General features: G+C 40.8%; 1 long non-coding RNA gene across 1 annotated transcript; it reads right to left on the minus strand.

Annotated features, from left to right (window-relative positions):
- Window positions 1-13,533: 13,533 nt before the first annotated feature.
- LOC144577890 (uncharacterized) lies at window positions 13,534-17,979 on the minus strand. The gene is made up of 2 exons (XR_013522738.1): window positions 17,849-17,979; window positions 13,534-17,662 (listed from the first exon to the last, which is right to left on the minus strand). It is a non-coding gene; the product is annotated as an uncharacterized LOC144577890 (long non-coding RNA).
- Between the last annotated feature and the right edge of the window lie 1,542 nt (window positions 17,980-19,521).

Below are 19,521 nucleotides of genomic sequence, written 5' to 3' on the forward strand. Positions count from 1 at the left end.
CCTGCCTGCCTCGGCCTCCCAAAGTGCTGGGACTACAGGCATGAGCCACCATGCTCGGCCTCTTGGTACTGTTATTAAGATGAAATCTGACCAGGCACAGTGGGAACACCTGTAATCCTAGCACTTTGGGAGGCTGAGGTGGGCAGATCACTTGAGGCCAGGAGTTTAAGACCAGCCTAGGCAACATGGCAAAACCCTATCTCTATAAAAAGTAGTTGATGTGGTGGCACACACCTGTAGTCCCAGCTGCACAGGAGGTTGAGGTGAGAGAATCACCTGGGACGGAGATGTTGAGGTTTCAGTGAGCCAAGCTGTGCCACTGCACTCCAGCCGGGGTGACAGGGTAAGACCCTGCTTCAAAAAAATAATAGTAATTTAAAAATAAAATTTATTCAGCCAAGCTATAAAATTAGCCTAAAATGCTGAATGGTAATTTAAGTTCAATTGGTGTATTATTTAGTGCCTATTAAACACCAGCTTCTTCCAGAACCTTTATAGGATACAAAATGTGGTCTGTGTTCTCCAAGTCTTCTGAGTTTTTCAGCAAGAATTCTGTTTTAATGACTTGGTATTAGAGGCTTTCACCACTTGTGAAAAGACTATATAAAGAGGAAGATTTTTTAATTCTATTTATCAACGATGATTACAAACACATAAAATTGTCTTCAAACTGTGGATCCCGTGATCTCAGTATAAAAAGAATCTCAATTCCAGAGACAGCTCTAGGTGCCTAGCTGAAATTACCCTCTTACTAACATATCTATATTTTTAAAAAGAACTTTATTAAAACTAGGAATTTTTAAATGTTAGAATAGCAACTAAGAAAGAAACTCTTGCAGTCAGGCACAGTGGCAGCACTTTGGGAGGCCAAGGCAGGTGTATCACCTGAGGTCAGGAGTTCGAGACCAGCCGTCTCATGGTGAAACCCCATCTCTACTAAAAATACAAAATTAGCCAGGCATGGTAGCTGGTGCCTGTAATCCCAGCTACTCAGGAGGCTGAGGCAGGAGAATTGCTGGAACCTGGGAGGCGGGAGTTGCAGTGAGCTGAGATTGCACAACTGCACTCAACAAGAGCAAAACTCCATCTCACAAAAAAGAGGAAGAAAGGGAGGAAGGGAGGAAGGGAGGGAGGGAGGGAGGGAGGGAAGGGGGAAGGGAAGGGAAGGGAAAGAAGGAAGGAAGGCAGGCAGGAAGGAAGGAAGGAAGGAAGGAAGGAAGGAAGGAAGGAAGGAAGGAAGGAAGGAAGGAAGGGAAGGAAACTTGGTTTACGAATTGTAATAAACTTTGGGAGCTAAAGGTAACGTTGTTATGACATAGCAATGCAATAAATATGCATTCCACTGCTGCTATTTATTATTCCTCATTTCCCAGTCTTGTTTTTGTCCTTTTTTTTAATACTAACATATCATTTTGCCTAATTACTTAAATAAATATCTTCATTTGTAAAATTGGAGATCCAATAAAATCCCACAGATCTCTCTCATGTCTAACATCCTGCAGTTTCTTAGTCTCTTCCTCAGATCACTCAGTATCTCTTCTTCACAGCAAGACACCCAGCTTGAAATCAGAGAATCTGTCAGGGGCACAGGATACTATGCAAACTCGAAAAGTCACTTTTTGACAGAGGGGAAATGAAATGCTAATAATGTGGGCATAATTAATGACAACCATTATGATTCCTATGAGCACATCATGATGGCAAAAACAACAGCTTAAACCTGTATGGGAACTACACTGGTGTTCCAGTTTTGATAGACAATAGAACCACATTCTCTTGTTTGAAACACAGTCTATATAAGATCACTTGAAATCAGTGATATCAAGTGATCAACTCAATGGCTCTTTGATGCACCTTTACTTTTTAAAAAATTGTATCTAACTTTCTAAAATGTAACTTTGATTTTGAAATAATTTTAAAGTCACAGAAAGGTAGCAAGAATAAAACAAGAGAACTCTTAAATACGCTTTACAGATTCACCAACTTTTATTTATTTTTTTCTTTGAGATGGAGTCTCACTCTGTCACCCAGGCTGGAATGCAGTGGTGCGATCTTGGCTCACTGCAACCTCTGCCTCCCAGGTTCAAGCAATTTTTCTGCCTCAGCCTCCCGAGTAGCTGGGATTATAGGTGCCCGCCACCACACCCAGCTAATTTTTGTGTTTTTAGTAGAGGCAGGGTTTCACCATGTTGGCCAGGCTGGTCTTGAACTTCTGACCTCAGGTGATCCACCCACCTCAGCCTCCCAAAGTGCTGGGATTACAGGTGTGAGCCACTGTGCCCACCCTCACCAAGTTTTAAAAATTTGGTAAGTATTGTTCTTGAAGCATTTGAGAGTAGGTAGCCTGCATTTTGTCTTTCATCCCTTTATGCTTCAATGTGTGTTTTTTAAGAACAAGAATATTCTTTATGTAGTCACAGTACAATTAACAAGTTGAGAAAACTGAATAGTGCCAGAATATCTCTACTTTAGAGTGTGTGTTTCAGTTTTGTCAGTTTATTTAACAATGAACTTTATAGCATTTTTCTTCTTCATTACAGAATTCATTCTAGGTTTATGTATTGCATTTAGTTGCCATTACTGTTAATTCTCCTTTAATCTGAAACAGCCCCTCAGTCTTTGTTTTTCCTGATGTTGACATTTTTCTTACAGATGGTTGCTTCATGGAATATCCCTCCATGTGGGCTGTTTGATGGTTCCTCATGATTAGATTCAGGTTATGTATCACCATATAATGTGTTATGTTCTTCTCAAGGTATTTCTTCTATAAGCTCATGTTGTTAATCTTCTCCTCACTGGCAATTTCTTTTTTCTTTTTTTTTCTAATTTTTATGTTTATTTATTTTCAATTTTTTGACTTTTATTGTAGGTCTGGGGATACATATACAGGTTCGTTACATGGGTAAATTGCTTGTTCCTGAGGTTTTGTGCACAAATGATTTCATCACCCAGATAGTGAGCATAGTATCCAATAGGTAGTTTTTTGATGTTCATCCTCCTCCCACCCTCTACCCTTAAGTACCCTTAAGTAGACCGGAGCCTATTGTTCCCCTCTTTGTGTCCATGTGTACTCAATGTTCAGCTCCCACTTGTAAATGATAACATATGGCATTTGATTTTCTGTTCCTACACCAATTCACTTAGAATAATGGCCTCCAGCTGTATCCATGTTGCAGCAAAGGACACTATTTTGTTCTTTTTTATGGCTGTGTAGTATTCCACGTTTTCTTTCTCCAGTCCACCACTGATGGGCATCTAGGTTCATTCCATGTCTTTGCTATTGTGAATAGTGCTGCAATAAACATAAGAATGTGTGTATCCGTGACAGTTAATATTATCAACTTGATTGGATTGAAGGATGCCAAGTATTGTTTCTTTCTGGGTGTGTCTGTGAGGGTGTTGCCAAAGGAGATTAACATTGGAGTTAGTGGACCGGAAGAGGCAGACCCAGGCCCATCCTCAGTTGGGTGGGCACCATCCAATCAGCTGCCCCCATGGCTAGAATAAAGCAGGCAGTACATGGAAAGAGAAGACTTGCTGAGTCTCCCAGCCTTCATCTTTCTCCCGGGCTGAATGCTTCTTGCTCTCAAACATTTAACTCCAAGTTCTTTAGCTTTTGGACTCTTTGACTTACACCAGTGGTTTACCAGGAGTTCTCAGGCCTTTGGCTACAGACTGAAGGCTGCACTGTTGGCTTCCCTAATTGTGAAGTTTTGGGACTTGGACTGGCTTCCTTACTCCTCAGCTTGCAGATGGCCTATTGTGGGACTTCACCTTGTGATCGTGTGAGTCAATGCTAGTTAACTCCCCTTCATATCCTATTAATTCTGTCCCTCTAGAGAACCCTGATCAATACAGTGTCTTTTTGGCAGAACAATTTATATTCCTTTGGGTGCATACCCAGTAATGGGTTTGCTGAGTCAAATGGTACCTGTGTTTTTTGAGAAATCTCCAAACTGCTTTCCACAGTGGCTGAACCTTCCCACCAGCAGTGTATAAGCATTCCCTTTGCTTCACAACCTCACCAGCATCTGTTATTTTTTGACTTTTTAATAATAGCCATTCTGACTGGTATGAAATCATTATCTCCTTATGGTTTTGATTTGCATTTCTCTAATGATGAGTGATGTTGAGCCTTTCTTAAATATGCTTGTTGGCTGCATGTATGTCTTTTGAGGAGTGTCTGTTCACATACTTTGCCTGTTTTTCAATGGGGTTTGTTTTTGCTTGTTGATTTGTTTCAATTCCTTATAGATTCTGGATATTAAACTTTGTTGGATGCATAGTTTGTACACATTTTCTTTCATTCTGTAGGGTGTCTATTTACTCTGTCGATAGTTTCTTTTGCTATGCAGAAGCTCTTTAATTAAGTCCCACTTTTTTTTTTTTTTTTTTTTTTTTTTTTTGAGTTCAAAGGCACAATCTCAGCTCACTGCAACCTCTGCCTCCCAGGGCCAAGAGATTCTTGTGCCTCAGCCTCCTGAGTAGCTGGGACTACAGGCACCCACCACTATATCCAGCTAATTTTTATATTTTTTTGTAGAGACATGGTTTTGCCATGTTGGCCAGGCTGGTCTCAAACTCCTGACCTCAGGTGATCTGCCTGCCTCAGCTTCCCAAAGTGCTGGGATTACAGGCATGAGTCACCGCTCCCAGCCTGAACCACTGCGCCTGGCTGAGTCCCACTTTTCTGTTTTTGGTTTTGTTGCAATTACTTTTGGAGACTTCATCATGCAATATTTATGAAGGCTTATGTCCAGAAAGGTATTTTCTAGATTTCTTCTAAGGATTTTATAGTTTCAGGTCTTATACTTAAGTCTTCATTCCATCTTGGGTTGATTTCTATATATGGTGCAAGGAAGGGGTCCAGTTTCCATCTTCTGCATATGGCTAGCCGGTCATTCCTGCACTATTTATTGAATAGGGAATCCTTTCCCCATTGTTTGTTTTTGTTGGCTTTGTCAAAGATCATATGGTTGTAGGCATGCAGCTTTATTTCTGGGTTCTCAACTCTGTTCTATTGGTCTATGTGTCTGTTTTTGTGCCAGTACCACATTGTTTTGATTATTGTAGCCTTGTTATATAGGTTAATATAGAGTAGGGTGATGCCTCCAGCTTTGTTCTTTCTGCTTAGGATTGCTTTGGTGATTCAGTCTCTTTTTTGGTTCCATATACGTTTTAAAAGTTTTTTCTAGTTTGATAGGAATAGCATTGAATCTGTAGATTGCTTTCAGCACTATAGCCATTTTAACGATATTGATTCTTCCCACCCATAAGCATGGAATATTTTAATGTTTTTCTATTTGTTTGTGTTGTCGTTTATTTCCTTTTTTTTTTTTTTTTGAGACAGAGTCTTGCTTTGTCACCCAGGCTGGAGCACAGTGGTGTGATCTCAGCTCACTGCACCTCCACCTCCCAGTTCAAGCAATTCTCTCCCTCAGCCTCCCGAGTAGCTGGGATTACAGGCACCTGCCACGACACCCAGCTAATTTCTGTATTTTTAGTAGAGACAGGGTTTCACCATCTTTGCCAGGTTGATCTTGAACTCTTGACCTCATAATCTACCCGTCTTGGCCTCCCAAAGTGCTAGGATTACAGGCGTAAGCCACTGCGTCCAGCCTCTGATTTCTTTGAGTAGTGTTTTGTAGTTCTCCTTGTAGAGATCTTTTGCCTCCACAGTTAGGTGTATTCCTAGGTATTTTATCTTTGTTGTGGCTATTGTGAATGGGATTGCATTCTTGATTTGGCTCTCAGCTTGGATATTATTGGTGTATAGAAATGCTACTGATTTTTGTCCTTTGAGTTTGTATCCTAAAACTTTACTGAAGTTGTTTATCATTGTGAGTCTTTCAGCAAAGCCTACAAGATTTTCTAGGTGTAGACTCATATCTGTGAAGAGAGATAGTTTGGCTTCCTTTCTTCCAGTTCAAATGCCTTTTATTTCTTTCTCTTGCTTTCTTGCTCTGGCTAGAACTTCCCTCACTGGCAATTTCTTTCTAGTCACCTGGTTAAGGTGTGATCTTGTTTCTATTACTATTTACCCATTTATGACTAATAAGCAATTTATGGAGTCACATCTATTTTTATACCAGTGTTTGCCCCAAATTTATAAAATTAGAAGTCTAATAAAATGGCAGGATCATCATGATAGATTTTTTTTTTCTTTTTTGAGACAGAGTCTCACTCTGTTGCCCAGGCTGGAGTGTAGTGGCACAATCACAGCTCACTGCAACCTCCATCTCCTGGTTCAAGCGATTCTCTGCCTCAGCCTTCTGAGTAGCTGGGATTACAGGTGCCCACCACCACACCCAGCTAATATTTTTTATTTTTAGTAGAGACAGAGTTTCACCATGTTGGCCAGGCTTGTCTCGAACTCCTGACCTTGTGATCCACCCACCTCGGCCTCCCAAAGTGCTGGGATTACAGGCATGAACCACTGCTCCCAGCCAACAATTTTTTTTTAACTGTCTCTGTCACCCAGGCTGGACTGCAATGGCATGATATCAGCTTATTGCAACCTCTACCTCCCAGGTTCAAGAGATTCTCCTGCTTCAGCCTCCTGAGTAGCTGGGATTAAAGGCACCTGCCACCATGCTGGGCTAATTTTGGTAGTTTTAGTAGAAATGGAGTTCCACCCATGTTGGCCAGGCTGGTCTCAAACTTCTGACCTTGTGATCCACCTACCTCAGTCTCCCAAAGTGCTAAGATAGCAGGTATGAGTCACGGCACCCAGCCAGAATTCTTTTAAAAGATATTTTCCAAGTATGTCATTGAGACTGTAAATTCTAAAGCCAAATGCCTTTGGTTTAAATCCAATTCCACCCCTTTCTTGCTGGAAAACATGGTAAAGTGACCTTACTTCCCTTCACTTCTATTCTCTCGTCAATAAAAAGTTAGGAGATAAAAATAATGCCCCAGTTCATGGTGTCGTTACAGAATTAAGTGAGTTAATAATACATATCTGGCACATACAACACCTAATAAATCTTGGATTTTATATGGAGCATATTTTATACATGATATATACTTTTTAGGGCACTCTTAAAAATACAGGATAGTAACCAAAAATCCAAATAATGAAGTAATTATTTTATTATTTTTTGTACCCCAAATTTTATTAATTCCACCCCTTTCTTGCTGGAAAACATGGTAAAGTGACCTTACTTCCCTTCACTTCTATTCTCTCGTCAATAAAAAGTTAGGAGATAAAAATAATGCCCCAGTTCATGGTGTCGTTACAGAATTAACAATGTATAAGTGGACATATTTGAACCAAATTATTCAAATATAATGAGCATTTAAATATGAATAACAACCTATGATTAATTCCACAGAGTAAACACCAAGATGTAAAAAAGATGGGTTAAAAGATATGTATACATTTAAGGTCCTCAATGCATACTGCAAATCTCCGAAATTTGGTATGCTTTTTCAGCAACAAGCACAATTATCAGTCTTTTGATACTTATTTCAATTTTAGATATTATCTTTTTTACATATGTATTTATAATTTTTTTCCATAGGTTATTGACGCACAGGTGGCATTTGGTTACATGAGTAAGTTCTTTAGCGGTGCTCTGTGAGGCTTTGGTGCACCTATCACCCAAGCAATATACACTGCACCCTATTTGTAGTATTTTATCCCTTGCCCCGCTCCCACCCTGAAGTAACTATTTTGGATGCAGCTATTATTCTTCTACCATTAAATCTAAAACATAAATTTAGACAGATAGGGCTGGGTGTGGTGGCTCATGCCTGTAATTCCAGCACTTTAGGAGGCTGAGGCAGGCAGATCACCTGCAGTCAGGAGTTTGAAACCAGTCTGACCAACATGGAAAAACCCCATCTCTACTAAAAATACAAAATTAGCTGGGTGTGGTGGCACATGCCTGTAATCCCAGCTACTTGGGAGCCTAAAGCAGGAGAATCACTTGAATCCAGGAGGTAGAGGTGGCAGTGAGTTGAGATAGTGCCATTGCACTTCAGCCTGAGCAACAAGAGTGAAACACCCTCTCAAAAAAAAAAATTAGTTGGGTGTGGTGGCAGGCACCTGTCATCCCAGCTCCTTGGGAGTCTGAGACAGGAGAATTGCTTGAACCCAGGAAGCAGAATTTCAGTGAGCTGAGATTGTGCCACTGCACTCCAGCCTGGGTGACAGAGTAAGAGTTCATCTCAAAAAAGAAAAAACAAACAAAAATTCAGACAGATATAATTTTATAAATTACTTGCAAGTGTTTTGGTGTTTTTTATATATCATTTCTTGAACAAATTTGCAACAAGCTTTCATAATCTGCCAGGCACAGACGTAGGCACTGGGTATACAGTGGTGAACTAGATGGCTCCCGTGGAGATTTTATTCTACTGGAGAATATAGTTAAGAAATGAATACATAAATTAAGATAATTTCAAGTAGTACCAATTGTTCTGAAGAAAACAAAACAGGGAGATGTAATAGGGAGAGCCTAGGGTGGCAATATTAGATGACTCAGTCAGGGGAAACATTTTGGTGACATACATATTTAATGTGTCTTCACTGCTTATCTAACAAAATTTTTCATAGAATTATGGTTTTAATTGAAATAACATGGAACAAATCCTTCCTAGTACATTAAGCTCTATAAATAAGATATTATCACAGTTGTGTAATGTTTTTACTATTGCAGAACATGTATCAGTTAAGCTGATCTTGCACAGTGCTACCCTTAATTGAAAATGTGCCCTCTTTACCATCATCCCTTCTTAATTAAGCTGCTGATGTCATTGATTACATACTTCCATTTAGAAACTAGTGGCATGAATACTTGCTCCTTCCCTCTGCTGTATTTTCTATCTGAGCTGTTGTGGATGTTAAGTTGTCCTTTCAAATGTGTTTTGTAGTGTCCAAAAGTAAAAACCACATTGAAACTTACCTCATAGCTTCATCATTCCTTAATTTCTCCACTGTTTCATCAGCCCACCCCAGTGCTGCACTGACTTCAGAGATACTGTAACATTCAAGGATTATCTTTTGTGCCTTTTGAGATCTTACTCAAGGTTACTCTTGAAATCCTCCTTGGACTTGAGGTATTTGGGGCTTGAAAGTCAAACAGATTTTCCTTTCATTTGCCATTTACCAGCTGTGTGACTTTGGGAGCATTGCTTAACCCCCCTGTTCTCATCTCTAACATGTAGAGTGAGGTTTAGATAAAGTGAGGTGAAATTATAGATGTGAAAGGCTAGCACAGCATCTTGCCTGGGGCTCAAGCTGCTCTTCAACCATGGCATTCTTTTCTCCACTCTTACCCCTGGTGAACTCTGTGGAGCTAATGGAGCTAAGGAATTTCTCCAAGGAGTTCCTGAAACTGGCCAACTCCCTTCAAGGTAAAATTTCTTATTCTGAGAGAACAACAAATACTTTGATGATGAGGTGGTTTCCAAAACTACTTCAACAGGCTAGTCCAGGATTTCTTAACCTGGGAACCATAGACCCTAAAGCACAGGAACTTGGGGTGTGCCGAGAGAGAGCTGGGAGATGTAAAGGCCTTAAAAGCAAGCTGCGCCCCTTCTGATTTGTGATCTGTGTCCCCAGTGGCCAGAACAGACATACTTGCCCTTTCTAGTTCTGCCCCATAGGAGTTCTGCTCTAGTTCTTGATCAGATATTTCCATAGCATTGTCATTTCATTCCTAGTAAGTTAGAATGTAATGTCTTCTCATAGCCCAGAACAGTATTCCTCAAAAATTTGATCTGCAGAATCTCCTGGTTGCTTGTTAACTAGGCAACTTTATGAACCCTCCAAAAGTACTAAATCAAAATCCCTGAGGGTGGAACCCAGAATCTACATTTAATAAACATGACCAGTGACTCTTAAGGCAGATGAAAGTTATATACCTGGACTCTTACCATATATTTAACATATATCTTACCCTTCTACTACTAACTTTTTTTCATCCAAATATAGAAAAGCAGATGAGATTCTGAAAATGTCTGCTTTGTAAAATGATTTGTAAATTTCTGTAAAACAATTTTGCAAGTTTCTCGTGAATTAATGCTTTTCCCAGACAATAATCTTTCTACATAGGGTGAGTATAAGGTATAAGAAAAACACTGATCAGCCTGGTGCGATGACTAACGCCTGTAATCCCAGAAATTTAGGAAGCCAAAGCAGGCAGACCACTTGAGCTCAGGAGTTCCATACCAGCTTAGGCAACATGGAGAAACTCCACTGCTGCAAAAAAATATGCAAAAATTAGCTAGGCATGGTGCTGAGCACCTGTGGCCCCAGCTACTTGGGAGGGTGAGGCCAACAACTGCTTGAACCCTGAAAGGTTGCGGCTGCAGTGAGCCATGATTGTGCCACTGCACTCCAGCCTGGAAGCCTGAGTGACAGAGTGAGACCCTGTCAAAAAAGAAAGGGGAGGGGAGGGGAGGGGAGGGGGGGAGGGTGATCAATTTGGAAATTAGGTGTCGATTTCTATAAATTCATGACTGAACCCTGCCTCCATCTACTTGGGAAAACAGTGATCTTAAAGGGATGCTCAATGGGATTGCTTGCATTAGCTCTTTTGCTTGGCTTTAGTTTTCATATACAAGGTGTAAGGGTAACATGACATATGCAGGCCTCATGTTGGGGAGCTGGGGCAGACCTGATGTTCCATCCCAGCTTGAGGTGTATGAATTCTATAACCACAGACCCCCCCCCCACCGCCCGACCCAGTGTTGCTTTTGGGTCCTATGGCTTTAAAAGAGGGGTGACAGCTAGGTGGAGACTCTGCACATACACAGTGTCCAGGCTTATACCTATAGATGTTTCTTTGTCTCTGTGGATTTTGGGGGCACCATGTATTATACAAGTATGATCAGGACCAGGAATGGTTGGCTAAGTCTGAAGTTTCTTGTTTGTTTGTTTAATCTTCTAAACAACGTTGCATAAAGGTAAGAAATTTTTAAATGGGCTTTGGGGTCCAAAAGATCTGACTTCAGTTCTGACCCTAACATTGCAAACTACATGACCTTGGGTCTCAGTGAGGATTAAATATTGTAATATATATGAAATGCGTGGTGTGTAGAAGTTTTAATATAGGCTGTTATCAGGAATACCCTTTCACTTAGACTGTAAACACCTATTCAAATACAAACTGAGAAAGGAGGAAGGATCTGGGAGGGGGATGTACCTAACACTGACAAGGTGGTTTTGCTTTTGGAAGGAGACTAGGAGTCAGTGTGGAGGTGCTTGTCTGTTGGTTAGAATTGGGTGGCCACATCTATGTTTAGGCTCTGCAGCAGCTAAGGAATTACTTACGGAACTTTCCAGACTTTACCAAAGGATACATAATGGTGGAGGGAGAGGAAATCTCTGAGGATCTAGGGAAGAGCCCTAAGTGATTGTGCCAAACAAAATTTCACTGTTTGCAACATATACATGTTTACTTTTGTATAAAAATTATGCTTTGCCCCTGCTCCCCACAAATCTTTATGGTAAATTCGTAGTCTAGAAGGTTGCACTCCGTGTATCCTAAAACCTAAAATGCCCCTGGGTGATTTTTCTCAAACACAACAGTTTGAGAAACAGGCATTGAAAGTCAAAAGGATAAGCCCGCATCCCTTCATAGGGCCCTTCACAGTCTGAGTGCGCTACCTACTATGCCCTCTGTCCCTTCCAAATGCCTCCCCACTTCCCAGACATAGAAGGTCCTTTAGCTGCCTCAGGCCTTTATTTCGGTGCTTTCACCCTGCCTGAAATGAAAGACCTTTCTTCCAACTCTCCTTTAGGAATTTGGGCTCCTACAACAACATACTACAGACTAAGAGACTTATTAACAACAATCATTTATTTCTTGCAATTCTGGAAGCCGGAAAGTCCTAAGTCAAGGTGTTGGCAGATTCAGTGTCTGGTGGTTGGTATCTGATGGTCTCCTGGTCTCTGATGGTGCCTTCTTGCTGCATCCTCACCTGGAGGAAGGGCTGAGGCAGCTCCCTTGGGCCTTTCACAAGGGCACAAATCCCATTCCTGAGGGCTCCACCCTCATGACCTAATCACCTCTCAAAAGCCCTGTCTTTTACTGCTATCACTTTGGGGGTTAGGATTTCAACACATGAATTTGTGGGGGACACAAACATTCAGACCATAGCACTCTTCTTCCCTACTTCCCCCCGAAATCTAATTCCCCCTCCCAGATCCAGCCGAAAAACACTTTTGTGAAGCCTCCCCAGCTTCTCTAGACAGTCAGTATGGCTCCCTCCAGCACCCTTCTGGTACGTTCCATAGCAATTCCTCTCTGTTAGGAAAAGCAGCAAAGAAGAAAGGACTTACAGAGTACCTACATAAATTGGTTATGAGCAACATATAAACAAGGAACAACAAACTGCAGAAGGCTGCAGGAGGCCTCTGAGGAGGAAGGCCTCTCCCTGCCTCATGTTCCAGTGCAGGGTGACCTGGGCTCTGTTACCATAAAGATTGTGCTCAAGGACATAAAACCCCCTTCATCGCACTATTACGTAGCCAGATTGTAGGCTCCTTGTAAGGCCCAAGTTCCATCAGCTGCACATAGATAATAAGCTGAAGACAACCACACATTCTTGTTTTGTGAAACTCCCAAACTGCCACTGTTATCAATCCTTAGAATGACACACCACTTCCAGCTCACTGATTCACTTCTGGCTCACTGGTTCATTCTACCATCACTCCACCCCCAGCCTATAGATCAAAGTGATTGTAATCAATAAATAGTGTGGATGATCAGAGCTCGGGGCCTTCACTGCCTCTGGTAATAAGTGATGGCCTCCTGGTCCCACTGTCTCTCTTAATCTGTCTTTTTCTCATTCCTTTGTTGCCACCAAATTTGGGGTACCATGGGTGATGTAGGGCTGGCTCCCTATACCTCTCTTGCTCACTAATGAGATTAACCTAGTCTTACTCACCTTCTTATCCCCTAATGCAGGGAATATTTAGTACACATTCAATAAATTAGTGTAGACAACTAATTAATGAAAGAAAGGCAACTGGAGATGGAGTTGTTTTAAAAAGGTTTTGTCCTTACACCTAGGATTGTCCTTTGGGCATGGAGGATAAGATGAGTCCAGCTTAAAGAGAAACATCCTGAATGATGTTAGCCCGTATGCATTAATGTGATCTGGTATACGCAAAAGGGCTTTACATTAATTATATTACTTTATTATACTTCCTCTTCATGTTATATATTTCTAGAGAAAGATGATTTTTAAGTGAAAATTTTTAAATTTTGCAGATGGATTTGTTTGGAAAGTGAGGTAAGAGATGTTTTACCAAAACTGGTTCATTTTTTATTTCATATTTTTAGTTCGTCAGAGCAGGCTAAATTCAGTCCTCCTGTGATTTTTCTCAGAAGTTTTCCCCCTTTAAATAGATAAGTAATGATGTGAAAAAGCACACACACACACACACACATGCTCACACACACACAGACACACAGCTGTTAAGAGGAAATAAATTATGCCATCACAGGAATCCAGTATTCTGGGAATCTTGCTATATTTGGCTTTAGATACACATTAAGCACTGAAAATTGTTAGATGTAGCAGTTCAGTTTGTTTAATTGCAGATACTAGAAATAACAACCACCAAGAAAAGGGCCAAAAAAAATCTACTTAAGAAATATGCCGCTACCCTGGAGGCCTGCATTAACTTCTACCTGTTAGTACATTAGTAATCCCATATATAAAAGTGCTAGGGCATATCAATATCTTAAAGAAATGCAGGACCAGAGTTATAAGTTTATTTTTAATCTTCATCTCTACTCTTATTTATCTATACTATAATAGCTTATAGGGCCTATTTGAGAGTCAGTTCAAGAATTATTTATTGAGCTTCCACTGTCTGTCAGGTCTATGCATACTTAATACTTTGACTATAAAAATTGGTAGGACATGGTCTCTGATCTTCAGGAACTCACAATGTAATCAAAGAGAGATGTAAAGAAATACCTACAATACAGCTCTTTTATTAAGCCCAGGGACCTAGCACCCCCCTTCATGAAGTGACCTAATTAGCATACACTTTACCTCATTAACAAAATTGTAAGGATACATCCTTCTCTGCAAATCTTGAATTCACTTAAAAATGTGTATCGGTTTAAGCACTCATGAGCACACACACAGCAGCATGCGTGCTGAAGACACTGATAACTACAAAGGCAACAACAGCATGCAAATTTGAATGCTAAAGTGTTTTTCTTTGTTGTTGTTGCTGAGACAGAGTCTCATTCTGTTGCCCAGGCTGGAGGTCAGTGGCACGATCTCAGCTTACCACAACCTCAGCCTCCTGGGTTCAAGTGATTCTTCTGCCTCGGCCTCCCAAGTAACTGTGACTACAGGTGTGTGCCACCATGCCTGGCTAATGTTTTGTATTTTTAGTAAAGACTGTATTTCACTATGTTGGCCCGGCTGGTCTCCATCTCCTGACCTCGTGATCCACCCATCTCAGCCTCCCAAAGTGCTGGGATTACAGGTGTGAGCCACCACACCTGACCTAAAGTGGTATTTTAAAATTGGGAAATAAAAATGATGAATTAGTACTTGTGCTATAAACTTAGCTTTAAAATAAACACTGCTTTATTTTAGGCAAATACAGTAAGAATTATTTCCTATTTAAATGGAAATTATATTTCTAACTTTAATTTTTTGAAGACATGAATACTGGGCCAGGCATGGTGACTCATGCCTGTAATCTCTGCACTTTGGGATACTGGGGCGGGAAGATGGCTCGAGCTTAGGACCAGCCTAGGCAACATGGTGAAACCCTATCCTCATAAAAAAGTACAAAAACAAGCCAGGTGTGGTGGTACATGCCTGTGGTCACAGCTAGTTGAGGACTGAGCCCAGGAGGAAGAGGCGGCAGAGAGCCATTGCACACCGGCCTGGGTGACAAAGTGAGACTCTGTCTCAAAAAACAAACAGTAAGAGTATCCTTCTCCAAATTTTGCCCCTATTTCAACCTCATTAAGTTAATTAATGTCTTCCAAACTCTGAACTGTCAGCCTTTTTCCAGGATGTTTTCTGAGGTCACTCATTAGTAAATAACTGAGGAGTTTTGAAGACAATTGCTTCCAACTAAGTATTGATCATTTCTAGGTGGTTCCAGCTAAATTTTAATTATATGTTTTCTTTTGGCTTAGCCTCAGTTGGTAAAACTTCATGAACAAAGATCACAGAGATGTCTATAATTGCAAATGGATCAAGTAGAATCCACAAAGTCCAGAAAGAGAGGAGTGAGGCTACAAGGCGAACATTATCAAACTCCTCACCCATGAGAACCCAGATATATAAACATTGAATAAGTGTTGAGGGAAGCTGGTGATCTATCTGGAAACTCGAGAGAAAACCACTGTGAAATGGTTTCACAGGTTTTCACACACAGGAACCATGTCTGGTTGGAGACTTTGCTTTCAGGAGCCACTGAATGTAAATACTCCAGGAAGAAAGTCAAAAGTCTTTTACCACATTGATATGATTTGGTTGTGTCCCCAGCCAAATCTCATCGTGAATTCCCACATGTTGTGGGAGGTAATTGAATCATAAGGGCAGGTCTTTCCTGTATTGTTCTTGCGATAGTGAGGAAGTCTTCAGCAGTGTGAAAATGGACTAATACAGTAAATTGGTATCAGTAGAGTGGGGTGTTGCTGAATAGATACCCAAAACTGTGGAAGTGACTTTGGAACTGGGTAACAGGCAGAGGTTGGAACAGTTTGGAGGGCTCAGAGGAAGACAAGAAAATGTGGGAAAGTTTGGAACTTCCTAGAAACTTGTTGAATGGCTTTGACAGAAATGCTGATAGTGATATAAACAATAACGTCCAGGCTGAGGTGGTCTCATATGGAGATGAGGAACTTTTTGGGAACCAGAGGAAAGGTGACTCTTGTTATGTTTTAGCAAACAGACTGCTGGCATTTTTCCCCTGCCCTAGAGATTTGTGGCACTCTAGGGCAGGGGAAAAATGAATTTGAGAGAGATGATTTAGAGTATCTGGCAGAAGAAATGTCTAAGCAGCAAAGCATTCAAGAGGTGACTTGGGTGCTGTTAAAGGCATTCAGTTTTATAAGGGAAGCAGAGCATAAAAGTTCAGAAAATTTGCAGCCTGGCAATGTGATAGAAAAGAAAAACCCATTTTCTGAGGAGAAATTCAAGCGGGCTGCAGAAACTTGCATAAGCAACAGGAAGCCAAATGTTAATCCCCAAGACAATAGGGAAAATGTTTCCAGGGCATGTCGGAGGTCTTTAAAGCAGTTTCTCCCATCACAGGCCTGGAGGCCTAGAAGAATTGGTTTTGTGGGCTGGGCCCAGGGTCCCTCTACTGTGTGCAGTCTAGGGACTTGGTGCCCTGTGTCCTAGCCACTCCAGCCATGACTAAAAGGGGCCAAGCTACAATTAGACTGTTGCTTCAGAAGGTGGAGGCCCCAAGCCTTGGCAGCTTCCATGTGGTATTGAGCCTGTGGGTGCACAGAAGTTAAAAATTGAGGTTGGGGAACCTCCGTCTAGATTTCAAAAGATGTATGGAAACACCTGGATGCCCAGGCAAATGTTTCCTAAAGGGTCAGGGCCCCCATGGAGAACCTCTGCTACAGCAGTGCAGAAAGGAAATGTAGGCTCAGAGTTCCCACAGAGTCCTTGCTGGGGCACTGCCTAGTGGAGCTGTGGGAAGAGGGCCACTGTACTCCAGACCCTAGAATGGTAGATACACTGACAGATTGCACCATGCACCTGGAAAAGCTGCAGACACTCAATACCAGCCTCTGAAAGCAGCCAGGAAGGAAGCTATACCCTGCAAAGCCACAGGGACAGAGCTGTCCAAGACCATGGGAACCCACCTCTTGCCTCAGTGTGTCCTGGATGTGAGACATGAAGTCAAAAGGGATCATTTTAGAACTTTAAGATTTGACCACCCTGCTGGATTTTGGGCTTCCATGGGCCCTGTAGCCCCTTTGTTATGGCTAATGTCTCTCAAAAGCAAGTTAGTTACTTCCTAGATACAATAGGGGTACAGGCATTGGATAAATACAATGGGATGTCCCATTAAGACAACATGGTGCTCTCGTTCTCACATAGTGCTCAACTTAGTCCTCCCAACAAATTTGCCATATTTCACTCTATTCTTCAGTCTCACTATACCTTATCTTTTTGAGAACACAGATGGTGTCTTACTTACCAACAGATTTCCAGTAGCTAGTATATTATCAGGTACACGTTAAATCCTTTTAAAATAGTTGTTAAGGAAGTGTGTCCATTAAAATGCCTAGATTTTTATTACCAATCTATAAAATTAAGACAACAGGTCGTACAAGTTATCACAAGATAACTATGATGACCATTTCAGAGGAAATAAAGCATTTAGTACAGCATGTGGGGGCACAGTGTAATATCCATAAATGCTTATTTCTTTTTCACAGTCTTCTTGTGAGAGCTTATATATAAGACCTATTATCTTGTATATAAGACCTGTTGCAATGATGCAAAGCAGCACAGTAGTTCCTTATATATCACCAAGAAGGAGGAGATTTTGCATTTAAATCTTTTCATATGATTCCAAGATAATCTTGAAAATCATTGACTATAATTTCTTTTATAACTGCAGGCACCATTGGGTGATTTTCCGTAATGCATTTTTATTCTCTGGTCCAGCAGATTTTTAAAGATGTCTTCAAGACCATATCTGGAACAAGAAATAAACAAATGAACATTCATGGATGTTACACTGTGCCCCCACATGCTGTACTAAATGCTTTATTTCCTCTGAAGTGGTCATCACTGTTATCTTATGAAATAGCCATTCAACTCTCATTTTATGAGTAAGGAAATCAGTGTCTTTATTTGTAACTTCTGAAGGAATGGAAAATACCTGGAATAGAAGCCATCCAGAGGAAAACTGTGCTCAGTCCTAAGATACGCCAGTACTGGAAGATATCCAGAGCAGATGAAATAGACAAAACACAGCTCCTCAAGGAATAACCACATGTCACAGCATTCTCTATAATAAACACACAGTATTGTTAAGTATATTCCCACAGGGACATTTAAAGTAATTGGATGAATCTAGAATTTAGGCATACAGTTGCTAGTAAAGCTAGTGAGTAGGTATGTCAGTCATCTTTGAGGCCCAGTTGGCCTCTGTGGGTCATTATAAAATGCTGGAGTCCTTCCCACGGCTCTATCCTTAGAATTATTTATGTACATCATGAATATGTCCATAATTTGGCTATATATCCTAGATGTACATCTCCAACTTGGATCTCTCTTGAATTTCGGCCTCAGATAAACTGACTCCTTGACATCTCCAAAATGTGTCTTATGTTGGACCCTTGATATTTTCTCCTCCATCAATGACGAATCGACTGTTAATGCTATTTATGAGCTGGCATTTCCTTACCTCCCTGACTTCATCTTCCACTGCTGTCCTCTTTGCTCACTCTGCCGCAGTCACATGGCCTTCATTGCTGCTCTCTAAGCACACTTGGCAAGCACCTGCCTCAGGACCTCTGCACTTGCAGTTCTCTTCTTGGGATGCCTTTCCCCTAGATATTCACGTAGCTTCCTCCTTCACCACTCTCAGGTCTGTGCACAAATGGCACTTTCTCAATGAGGCCTTCCCATCTAAAATTGCAACTGCCCCTGCAAGTCACAAGCACTTTCTATCCCCTTCCCCCTCTTGCTTTACTTTTCTTTTTTAAAAATTAATTTATTCTCAGTCATTTTTGCAATGGAAGTTGCTTTACTTTTCTCCTTTGCACTCAACACTATCTAACCATGTATTATTTTTCTTATTATCAGTAAGAAACACTTCATGAAATCTTAGATGTCTTTGATTATAAGATGCAACATTATTTTTGTATCACAAGAAAAGAAAAACAGCTGCCAATTACAAATGTAAGATGGTACCAAGCCAGATTACAATTTCAGAGATTTTGAAGTGTGAAAAATTGTGCATCTTACATTTGAGGAAATAAAGTATTTTCTCTATTGTGTTTCTCTCTTACTAAAATGCAACTTCCATATGGATGTGGATTTTTTTTAAAAATAGAAACGGGTCTCACTGTGTTGGCTGGGGTGGTCTCAAACTCCTGGTGTCAAACAATCCTCCTGCCTTGGCCTCCCAAAGTGTTGGGGTTACAGGTGTGAACTACCACATCCAGCCTAGATATGGATTTCTATGTCTGGTTCACTGCTGTATTATCTGTCATGTGGTAGATGTTTAATAAATATTTGTTGAATAAATGTTAAAGAACTAATGAAAAAATGAATAAATAATAGACTCTTATATGAGCAGAGTATATCTGTTCTAATTGCCTTAGAAGATTGAAATCTAAGATGAAAAAGATCATGGAGAATGTCAAAGTTTGATCTGAATTCCCTAGAGTTTTCTGAAACCTCTAGAGAAGATGACAGACTAATATCAATTCCATAAGTGCTACTGATATTCTTGGGTTGAATGCATGCAAGGGCCATCCAACCTCAGTTAAAGATTTTTCTAGAATCTCTCTGCTCCCAAAGCTTAACCTAACAAGCTCCATCTTA

Source organism: Callithrix jacchus, chromosome 9 (assembly GCF_049354715.1).
Source record: "Callithrix jacchus isolate 240 chromosome 9, calJac240_pri, whole genome shotgun sequence".
NCBI classification, from domain to species: domain Eukaryota; kingdom Metazoa; phylum Chordata; class Mammalia; order Primates; family Cebidae; genus Callithrix; species Callithrix jacchus.